Source organism: Molothrus ater, chromosome 10, assembly GCF_012460135.2.
Source record: "Molothrus ater isolate BHLD 08-10-18 breed brown headed cowbird chromosome 10, BPBGC_Mater_1.1, whole genome shotgun sequence".
Taxonomy (NCBI): domain Eukaryota; kingdom Metazoa; phylum Chordata; class Aves; order Passeriformes; family Icteridae; genus Molothrus; species Molothrus ater.
The window spans coordinates 12940145-12952590 of NC_050487.2; positions in this window are offsets into that span (position 1 = coordinate 12940145).

Below are 12446 nucleotides of genomic sequence, written 5' to 3' on the forward strand. Positions count from 1 at the left end.
GCTGCAGCATGAAGAGGTTGCCTTTCATACAGGACAGAAAGCCAAATTAGGTCCATGTAACTGTTCAAAATTCATTAGAATGACCTTAGTTAAGCTTTGCTTCCATGCATGCTATGGTATATGATAACATAGCCTGGAGCAACAGCAGTAGTGGTGGTAACACTTTCTGAAATATTTCCACTACTTGAAAGCCATTGGATTTGTTAAAATTTCTAAAAGGATTATAACAGGATGAACTGGGTTTTTCCCTTTTACTTTCTCAAAGCCACTATAATAATATTACACAGAGCTTTTCATCTTCAAAGATCTTTACAAATCTTAGCAATTCACAGTAGCTGAGCAGTTATAAAACTATAGTAAAACTCATTTTTGCTGTCTTGCTAATTTTTTCATATTATTTTTAAGAATTAACTTTACATAGCAATAATTTCTTTCATTGCACTTGTTCTGCAAATGTAACATGAATCTCATTACTAAGGGAATTTGAACAGTCACATCCCCCATATAATCATTAGTCATAATACTAATAAAAATAAAATATATTCTGACTCCCTGCTATTCCAACAGAAGGTGACACACTTTCGGTGTAGACATTTAATTCATTTCTCTTTCACTATTTAAACCACATGCAGGAATAACATTGAAACAAGCATTACCAAAAAAATCATTTTACCAGGTATGACCATATATAATATCTGTGTAAGGTAAGAACAAAAAGTAATTTTGTTATTCCCCTTTCAATTTCTAAGCAGTTGCTATACTAACATCTAAAATATCGCCACAACATTCGAGTCATTGCTGCACAAATAGGCAATTTCACTACTTAACACTAAAGGTCTGAGCTTGCCCACTGTGGGCAAACACCCTCTGCTCCTGCTCATGTCAGTGGATGCTGAAGGCACCCACCAAGCGACAGGACTGACTCGTCTGGGCTTTACTTCACATCAAAGAAGTGCATTACAGAACATAGGGTGTTTCTCAGTGCAGGGAAGGGAATCTGCATCCAGGCCTCGATGGAGCAGATTTGTGCACCTGAAGACTCCCAGGCACCTTTGCCCACTTATTCCCAGCAGCACGAGGGGAGCTCAAAGGCCCCCAGCCTGCTCTGGGTACAAGTGTTCCAGTTTGAACATTCTAATAATACTTAGCAATAACTTCTTTGAAGCCAAAATAGGGGTCAGGCTTTTGGTGGCCCTAAAACATTTCCTAAATGAGGCCAAATTCTGCAGCCCTTTCTCACACTTAACTAGTGCTAGTAGGACTTAACTGTCCCAGTGATGACAAGGTGACAGCTTGCATGGAATTGTCACTGCAGAGGCAGAGAAAGAAAATGTAAAAACTAAATTTAATCATAGAATAACTGGGCAAGGATGAAATACCTGAGTCTTATGTGTCACTCATTCCTTTGTCTTAGCTTGCTCCACAGTAAGAAGGCATTTCATATCATCAAACTTCCCTTTGCACAAGGGTCCAACAAGGTCCCATGAACATTTCATAAACCCTAGAACTGCCCTAGAGAAAAATAAACTCCTTTCAATGTTCTTCATTGCAAATAGAGTAGGGAGGAGAGAAACAGGATCTCCTGACTTCTGGACCAACTCTGGTCTTGTAGCTCAATGCAAAATGTGGAGAGGAGCAGAACAGCAGAATACATACCTAAAATAATAGAAAACAGAAGAGTGGCAGGTCATGATCATAAAAAAGTCTGCAAAGGAAAAAACACTCTTTTTTTTTTTCTCACAACATCCTTGCCAATATGGGTTTTTTCCTGCCAACTGCTTCCAATCCTGAACACTAAAGCCTGGGTTCTGGCCTCCTGGTAATAAGTAATTTGCAAGAGCCTGGTCACACAGACGTCAGAAAACCATGTAAATTGCTTGGATGGGAAAGCCTCTTTCACAGGAGAGAGCTGTAGGTGGTAGAGAGGCTCCCTGCCACAATTTTACATTCCCTGGACACAGTGATATAGAAAGAGACAACAGAGCAATGCTGATCTTCTGCCATCGGGCAACCTCCGCCTGCCCTCTGCAGCAGGGATGGGTAAATAGTGTGAGTGGCTCCTGTTCTTTAGAGCAACAACCTCAACACACCTTTTAGAGGTTGGGCTGTTTTAAACAGTGTCCAAAGGCTGAAAATGTTATAGTGAGTTTTACTGTATAGTTGCACATATTTAATTTTTACTGTCACTTACCCATAGCAGGGGATTTACTTCCTGTATTTGACAAGGTTTACTCCTAAGGGATTTAATGTGGTGTTTGCATTTAATTCCACTATGAATGCAGTCTGTGATATGAGGAAAACAGAAGCTAACAGAGCATGCTCTAGGAGCTCCTATTTCTTCAGCCGGAGTTATTCTCATCCATATGCAGAACCAAGCTGATGGCTTTATCTGGGGTAACTGTTAGAGGGAAAGACCTAATTCATGGAAAAGCAACATTCTGGCACGCTCTTCACTTCTGGCCTACCTGAGAGGACCAGGACCATTTTCCATGGCTCTTATCTCCTCTCCCATGCCATGCTGTTGGCCTCCTCCATTCTCTCTGCAGACCTTCTGGGAACATGGCTGGGTCAATAATGGGAAACACTTGAGTAAGGAGCGGATACTGACATGATGCACAAACCCCACTTCCAGGTTATGCAGCTTCCTTCCACGTCAAACAAATGTCTCACACTGAGCATATGGCAAAATGAGCACTCAACTCTGCCAACTCCATTGTTCAGCTGCATCTCAAATCTTGCTTCTTTGGTGATGGAATTACAGCAACCGTGCCGAATGAGACTAAAATATTTTTACCTGTCAAGATACATGTCCTGAATATTGTCTTTTAGATCTCACTAAATACACAACAAGCCACAAAATACCTCAATCAGCATTATACATTGTATTACTACCAAAACAGAAATGTCAGAATCAAATGCAGTTGTAGCACAATAAACACCATTACATCTCCCTTCTAAGGTCATTTCTTAACCAACCTTTCTGCTAAAATCAACATGGCTAGTCTGTGTTATTTAATTATTGTCTAGGCTCAAAGATCACCCTTTTCTTTTCTTTAATTTGAAAAAAGAAAAGCCTTTTTTTTTGGATTAACAAAAATATTAAACAGCAAGACTGTGGAACATAAAGGCCATCGGTTGCATTTTGCACAGGATAGGTTCTGGTTGAATGAGATCTGGGATGTGTGCCAAATTAATAGAAAAAATCCTGTTCTTCCTCTCCAATAGCCACAATGTTCATTATTAAGAAAAGCATATGAACCGCAGGATTTGATTTTAATAACACCAATGTCTTCATTAATCTGTACTTTCCATTTAGCCTCATTATTAAGTAAATGCTGAGTTAATGCAGCACCTATTATTGTTGGATTTTCCATGAAAAACCTCCTTTCTCTCTTCTTTTCTAATTCATTCAAGGACTATCAGGTGTGTGTGTCATGTTTTTAAACAGGCCATCCTCTGTCAATGGCTGTTTTCTTCCCTCAGGTCTATGCAGCTACTCCACTAACGTGTGGTCTACAAAGCTGAAGAGTTACAAAAAAAAAAACCAAAACAGCCCAAGAGAACAAAACCCTGATAAACCCGCTCCTAACTCAAAACTGTATTTGTTTTGGTGGTGTTTTAAATGCTGTCATGTGAAGGAGCCTCTTACTATCACCTGCAACTGAGCTGATCTTCCCTGGATGCTCCACGCAGCCTCCTTCTAAATCACAATTCCTGATGGCCAACACTGCTTTGTATCTGCCGAACAAATAGTGGCCTTTTGTCCAGCACAAGTTCCTAAACAAACTTAATCTCTCTAACACTGTGACAGATGACATTTAGATGTCCTTGTTACCCTTAAAATGAGTTTTATTGACAATCAGAGAACAAAAAGAAGGCCCAGATAAAGCCCAATGTTTTATAGGCCTGCTAACAACATCTTAGTTCTTAGTGCAGAGGGTGTAGAGAAAGCCTGGAGTTGCCCCCATTTTCCCCTGCTTTGCTATATCACCATGACAACAGATATAGAAATCACTTAGTGACTCCTAGAAAGAAAACACAGTGACACAGTACCCCTTGTATGGCGAATCAAACTAAAGCTTGCATTCAAATGGCTATTCAGCTTGGGCATTCATGTAGAGGATGGGGTGGATTTTACACAGGTAACAACAACAGAAAGGCCAGCAAGCACTCCAGCCACAGCATATGGTAAAGTCTCTGTTTAATTAATGCATCCTCAATAGAATTTATCCATTTTAAATTTGTTTTCTTTTACTTGAAACATCATTAATGTAAAGGGCAACATTAATCAACATCTTACAACTTAAAAGGGCATTAAAAAGTGATCTTTCCCCCTCCACGCCACAGAATCTTTTCAAGTACTTTTGCTCACTGCGACTGATTCCAGGCAGTCGGAGTTCTTAATCATAAGGCAAATCTAGAGAGGCCTCTACTGGCCAGCCTCTCCAGCTGCAATTTTTCCATTTTTAAATGACTTGGAAAAGCGAGCAGTGGAGTAGCTGCAAGCTTTTATCTTAAAGTTGCACACAGAACGGATTACTGATAAATATATGGTGCAAAACACAGGATAATTGTGCTTTTTTGAAGCTATCATGTAAGGTATAACTTTGCTGTTTTAAAAAAGTAAGAAGAGTAGAAAGGTTTATCCTGACTGTGATGTGTTTGCCTCCATGACATTTTGAAACATTTTAAGATTATAGGTCTAAAAATTAATGGGTAATCATTTTTCTTTGTGGACAGGGCTCTCCTTAAAGTTGGGGCTTAAATCCATTTACACTTGAAATTCTCATATGTATGTGGCATTTTATATATGCATTTCTCACAACTGGAGTAAAATATACATCAAAGCTCAGAGAAATGAAATCAAGAGCACAAGAAAAGGAACTTACTGAATGACAGAGGATCCCTGCTTCTGTGGGCTTTCCACAGTGACAGGATAAAGACAAAGAACTTTAAAAACCCCTTTTGGGCAAAATTTAATGTTTCAGGCAATGGTCAGTGTGCTTTGTGCTAATATCAGCAATTTTGTTTGGAAAATAGAAGAGTTTCTGCTGTATCCTTTAAACAATAATATGCTGTGTGAGTTTGAAGACATTTAAACTAAATTGACTTTCTTCCTTTAATTTTTTTTTAATTCTACTTATCAACCACATAGCATGGGAATAAAAAGTACCTACTAGGCAGAGAATGCAATTCACTAGGTTTTAAGTTATTGCTGTGAAGATAGGAAACTTCTAAACACCAAAACACATGGAGAATGGGCAAACTGACAGATCTGGTGAAATGAATCCCAAAGTTGAAGAAGACACTGATTCTAAAAACAAACTGCAAAATATTGATGGAAAATACAGTTACAAGGTAACCTACATACCTTGGATTGTGGTAGGCTGCTCCAAAATCTTAGGCTAACTCACTAAGATTATTTTTTTCTGTGGAAAATACACACCTTGGCATCTCCTAATACTATTATATTTTTTTAAGTCTACAATCTCTAATAAATGCTTAGGAATCCTTAGGAATTCATACAGGTTATTTATATTATACTTACAGTTAAAAAATTTTCAACCCATGGGTGATCTGCAAGTACACTTTTTTTTTCTTAATAGAAGAGGATTTAATAAATATCAAATATCTTAAGAGTATTATCTAGTAAAATTTACATTTATAATAAACATATACAAAATGTTTAACATTTACATAAATTCATCTGCCCTTCAACTTGAAAAGTATTAAAATGAAAGAAAAGTTATAGCAGGACAACTCCTCCCTGACCCAATACGATTTTTACAAACACCTAAAGAATAGGCAAAAAAAACCCAAAACAATTATTTTAACAATCCTGGATTAGTTTGTATTTCTCACAGTACCCAGCACCGAATATCTTTTTGTATAATTTCTATTTGTCCATAACACGGTACAAGGCAGCAGCTGATTTACCTGCGGTTACCTCAGGCGGGAAGGGCAGGGAAGGAGGCGTAGCCCAGGGCAGCTCCCCCCTGACGGTCACGGCAGCCGGTCCCAGGCCGGGGCGCTGGAGCTCGCCCGGCCGGTGCCCACAGTGCCCACAGTGACCCCTCCTGGGCCAACAGTGCCCGCAGTGCCCACAGTGACCCCTCCTGGGCCAAGAGTGCCCACAGTGCCCACAGTGACCCCTCCTGGGCCAACAGCGTCCACAAGTGCCCACAGTGACCCCCCCTGGGCCCGCGGCCCCCAGCGCCGCTCGCCCCTGCCCGGCCGCGCCGGCAGCGCGCCAGGCCCGGGCCTCGGCCGCGCCGGGGAACCGCAGCACTGCCGGGAGGAACACGAGCAGCCCCCTTTAGTTACACCCGTTTAGTGAGGCAAGAACAGCAGCCAGCGGCCGTGGGGACGGACAGTGTGAAACACTAATGTTATCCTTCAGGTATTTCCTTAAAAAAAGGGATTCTGTTTGGAAAGTGGTGTTCCAGGAATAGTTCAGGGGTATGTCCAACAACTGTGCCCACAGCGCAGGGCTAACATTAGACTTTACTGCTTTTAGTGGGTTTGGTTTGGTTTGGTTTGGTTTGGTGGGGTTATTTGTTTGGGATTTATTTTTGTTGGTTTGTTTCTTTGTGGTTTGTTTGTTTCTTTGCTGTTTGTTTCTTGTTTTGGTTTGTTTGTTTCTCGTTTTGGTTTGTTTATTTCTTGTTTTGGTTTGGTTTTGTGTAGTGTAAGCTCACCTATGCAGAAAAGCTGGAAACATTTTAAATGACAATTTCAAGTGGTCTCGCAGCATTTCATGCTTAACTTTTAAAAACTACAGGACAGATAGCTTACAGTCTGCAAGTGCAGTTCTGCAAACTCTAGGTAACAGGCGCAGATCTTCAAACAGCAGGAACCCAGTAAGGACTGCTCATCACAAAGATTTTGTCACAAGTCACAGTGTCCTGAACGCAAATTGATAAAACTGGATTGGAAGAAAAACATATTGCAAATATGCCTGGATTTAGAATATCCTTTACTTGCATTTGAATTAAAACAGAGGAAAAAATCGCAAGTTTAACTCAAGACCACCCCATTGCAAGAGGAGCAGTTTTTCCTTTAGATACTCACAGAATTAATGTTGGATAAAATTATTACCAATCAGTTCATAATGACCAAGATATCCGCAGTGGTCTTAGATGTCAGACTAATAAAAATAAATCTTAAGAATCGTACATTTTTAGGAATATGGACTGTCAGCATTACATCGAGGAATCTCTGGCATGTGGTAATTTCCTGGCAGAGATAGAATTACACAGATTTGGTGACATCAAAGTGTAAAAGAGCTCACACAAATTGGTTGAGAGGGTTTTTGTTTTCTTATTTCTACTGAGTTCCTTATTACTATTTAAAAATCGAAACAAACAGCATATGAAATACCAATTAATAAACATTTTCAGTATATGAATTTCCAGGAAATTGTGTGAACAAAAGTGATCTCAAAATGATACACAATTCCAGTCAAATCTAACAAGTGATCTGACGGCTTTTTGGGAACTAGCACAATAGAAAGTGCATAGAAGCACCCAGGGGGAAAAATCTCTACAGATCTGCTTTTGCAGGTAAAGCTGCAGTGGAATGCAATAGAATTTTCTGCATTTTTTATTATAATAATTCACAAATATGCAATTTACTAATTATAACAAACAATCCAGAATTAATAAACTGGAAGTTAGAAATCCACAAAGGAGAAGTTAATCACCACTCAAGAAATGGGTTTTTTTTCAAATCAGCTAGGCAAAAAAAGGGAAACAATGCAAAAAATATATAATATTATTAGCTGATTGAATAAAAAGCCCAAGAGTTTTACTTATGAGTATGTTTTTTAAATATAATTCTTCTAATTTTGTTCAATGAAACATTTTTAAAAGAAATATTTTATATTGGCTGCATAGCAAAATATGTATCTAATAGAAGAAATAATGTTTGAAAAGATTTTAAGATAATTGTATTCACATGTTCAATACAGAATATGCAGAATTACTTAAAACTGTATTTTGTACACCTTCTTTATATTTTAAAGCAGAATTGAATTACAGGTAAACTGGGAGAAAAAAAATCTGCCATTTCTGTGTGAAGTACAGAACTCATCTTTTTTTGATCTTATAGTTATATTTAAGATACTGTGTTGACTTTCTGATGGTGTGATGTTGTTAATATATCATAAAGAGAGTACAGTCAAAGTGTTTGCACAAACCACAGATGGAGTAGCAAAGATAAAAGAGTTAAAAAAAAAAAAAAAAAAGCGGGGGAGGGGGGAGAGAACTAAGACTAATACCTGGGGCTGTACCTGGCTCTGCCTTTGTGATGAATATTACAGCTTAGGGAAACCAAAAATTGTGAAATGGCCAAAGTTTCCCCAGGTACCTGAAGCAGTAATTCACCTAATGTCTACAACAGCCAGGGAACAGATTCCCTCTCTGCTCTAGAAGAGCCCATTTATCTGTTTCACAGGGGATTTGTGCAGTGCAAAGCTTCCCAAAGCCCATGGGCTGACAGAGGGAAATGGCATCCAGCAGCACAGGGCAGCCCAGGCAGCCCATCAAGAGCAAAGCTACAAAACAGAGCCAGAGGCAGCTCCAAGGCTGCCAACACAACTGCCTACAAAAGCTGCCAACGAGCCAGAAACTGCTTGTGGGAAAATATCACTTACCCTTAGCATCTGGGTCCCGTGATTACTGTCCAAAGAAACACAGGCTGGTAAGATAATGGCAGGATAAACAGCACTTCATTGCTCCTTTTTCTCCCCCTTCACTCCCAAACATTTTTGATACATCACCTCCCAAACTGGGAACAATTTTTTAAAAAATCAGTTGTTTTAATCTTTGTGTTACTCATGAAGTAAAATGAGTCTTCCTGCCTGATCTCTAAAAATAGCTTTCGCACGCGCTTCCCCTGGCTCTCGATGTACGACACATAGTGGGGCCATTTGTTACCATTATTGACATGTTTGTGGTGAACTGCAAACGTGTTTACAGTAGAAATGAAGTCCCTGCTCTCTTGGAGGTAATCCTGGGGTGTCTAAAAGACTCATGGGAGTCCTTGACATGGATTCTCTGAAATGAATTTCTGTTCCCATATAAATAAATTATCTCAGGGCCAAATATTTATATTTTCCTTCTATTTCAGGAAGGCAGCAGATGCGAAGGCTCCTGATGGTTCTAGCAATAGTGCCCTGCACAAGCTGTCTGCTGTTGGATGTAAGGATGAATGGGAGCAAAAGAGGAAGAGGAGGGCTTTGCACTTACCCCTTGCAGTGTAACAGAATGAGAAATGGGGCTTTTGCAGTTAGTAAATAGGGCAAAGTGAGAACTGGCTCCCTGAGGTGATGGGTGTCAAAAATGCTAGGGGACCTAAAGGCCAGAGATGCCTCATGGCGAGTGAATTGGCCCTAACTTCCCCAAATTATCCCAAAGGTTGACCAGAAAATTTTACAGTCATTAGCTTTTGATCGGAGTGGATAGATTGCCATTTCTGTTCACTGCAGTTTCTATTAAAAGTACACAATTTTGCCATCTTACCAGCATAGTAAGGATTTTATTCCTGCAGAAATTCACTAAAAGAAGTAAACTGCAACCAGAATTGCAGTTTGTACATTTGTACCACACTGAAACACACCCAGGCAATCACTCATTAAAACTGTCCAGTTATGTGTAACATATATGGGACTGTGCAACATGCCAGGTGTTAAACAAAACATGAGGTGACATCATTCTGCAGACTGGGCTATAGAAAATACAGTCTCTTGGTGATCTACAGAGAAAAAACTCACTGCTTTTTGGGGAATTTAATAGAAAATGACAGAAGAGTTGTTACTGTCATATATTTTGAAATTGGGAAAATCTGTTTCTGCATTCACAAATTCATGTTTATAAGCAGCAAGCCTACACTAAATCTGTTATTAAAAATATTCTTTCCAGTAAGGAATAAGGAGCTTAGAGTAAAATGAACAAAATGTATGGGAATATCTGTGAGCTGCAGATAGATTTAAGAGTACAGCCAGCAAGAAAATATCCAAGGAAGGCTAACCAATAATATAAGAGGAAACTGTAAACTGAAGTTCTTGTATAGTAAACAATATGGAGCAATATGGATTCAATGCCACAATCTGTTTTCCTGTGGTTTTTTAATCCTCAAAGACAGAAAGATGTTTGGCTACAGCTCCTTTGATTGATAGATTATTTGATCAAATGTTGCTGAGAGATGATTATTTCTATTCCTGTGCAAACTAATGAATTCCAAAACCTGCTCAGATTTGTAGTGTTATTAGTGCCTTCATTAAACAAACAGCAAACGTCATTGCTAAACAGTTCAGCTCCCCCTGATCCCTTGGACAAGGACTATATTCAGAACCAAATGTATCTCCACTGTGAGGCCTGAGCTCTGAGAGGAAGTTACTGTGCATATCATTAATATTAGCTAGTCTTGTCCTTGGAAACAAGAGAAGAAATAGATGTGCAAATACATTTGTGTCAGTGAAGCAAAGTACAGAAAACTCACCAAGGTACCCATGATGGACTATGTGACTCTTGCTTTCAATGCTGTGGGAAGATGAGTACAGAAAATGTTGTTTAATAGCTCTGAGTATGGTGAGGAGAAAACATATCTCAGACAACATCACATGTATGACAAGAGACAGATGATAGGCTAACTCAGCTCTACATTAAGCAGAGAAGTTGACAGTAGTATAAAACCACTAAAAGGCTGTAGCTAAAGTCAGGCTTTACATGCAGGCTTTTGATGCAGTACCATAGTACTGGATTTAGAATAAATCAAGGAAGAAAAGTAGGTTATTTGTTCCTTTTAATAGGAAGCCACTACACACAGCATTTAGCTTGCTTTTTCTGTTCATGCACACTTTGTTTACTGCTTTTTTTTTAATCTTAGTGTCTTGAATATTTAGTGGTGTACAGATCTTGCTCACATTCAACATTTTCATATTTCATTGTTCATTTTAATTACTACAAAACCTTATGCATAAGCTGCATTGTAATATTATTTGCTTCCACTCCACTGAAAATCATGTTCAATTTCTTGATCATGGAAATATTTTAAATTTTTTAATATGGAGCTGTCTGAGAAGACAGTTTCAGCAGTGAGGCCTAGTGTTGCAAATGAAACACATACCTATGTTTTAGGACAAAAAAAAAAAAAGGCATTTTTGTCTTATGTATTTGAAAAGAATGCCAGTGCCGCTTCATCCTTCCAATCTTATAGTTCCTACATGACCAACAGAAAAATGTTGAAACTGTCACTAGTATTCATCAATAAAAAAAAGAAGATTTTGTCCTAAAATATGTTTATGTTTTTTCCTACAGAAAGACACGCTTCTATAAAGACAGATGTTTCTTTTCTCTTATGACATCAGCTGCAACTGCAGAGAACTAGTTAGCTGCACACACACACTCCATGTTCATCCTGTATTCTTTGGAATAACTGTCCAAATTGTATTAGGATTTTCTTATAATGATGTTATATGATGTCCTTGTGATACCTGCATATGTAGAGATCTTAATATTGATTTACTGTGTCTTTTGCCCATACTTGAGCAGTGTAGATAGCAATTACAGCTGTTGGTGGTATCTATTTTGTCTGTTCATAATTGTCATTTTTAGTTCTACTTAGGATTAAAATATGAAAATTGCATCACGTGCACATGAGCAGGGCTTTAGCCAAGTTATCAGCAATTTCACAGCAGCATCATCATTTTAAGCAGCATCCTCTTCATCTTGTTTATGAAAACCACATACTGTAACATAAACTTTTAGAAGGAATGTATCATCATAAGAGCTGCCCTGACAAGAAGCCCTCATTCAGATCATTAATATCTTCCCCCAAAAAATCATCAGGGACAGAGAAACACCTGTACAGCTGTACCAGATGTTTCTGAATAGTTCTGCTTGGGTTGCTGAGATTGATCAGTTCAACACTTCTCCTTAGCTGGATCTAAAATCGCTTACAAACTCCTTATTGTCAGCACTTTGCTCAGCTAAAGTTGCAAAAGTGCAGTGGCACATGCACTTTCTTAACTGCACAATGGATTTTTAAAAAGCAGTAAAAACAAACATTCTTATGAATAATAAACATCTGTTCATTCTTCCCAGTAATCAAAATAAAACATATTCCAAGGATGTACTGGAAAAGAGGTAGATAATATATGTAAAGAAACAGCAGAAAATATTTTTTAAAACTGCCCAAGTTTCTGTTTTTAGAGCAGTGATTTTCTTCAGGATTAGAGAAAGAAATCCTTGTGCAGGGTTGACTTGGTGCTGGTTTCTGTATATTCTGTTCATGTACAGTGCACAGCTGAGATAATGGAGAGCAAACATTACATGCAACATCCTCACAAGCATCAAGTTTGTGTACCAGTTCTCCCAAGCAGGGTATCTCCTCACTTGCCAACTTCTATTAAAAATTAAGTGGAACGAAGGAAAAACAATCTGAGA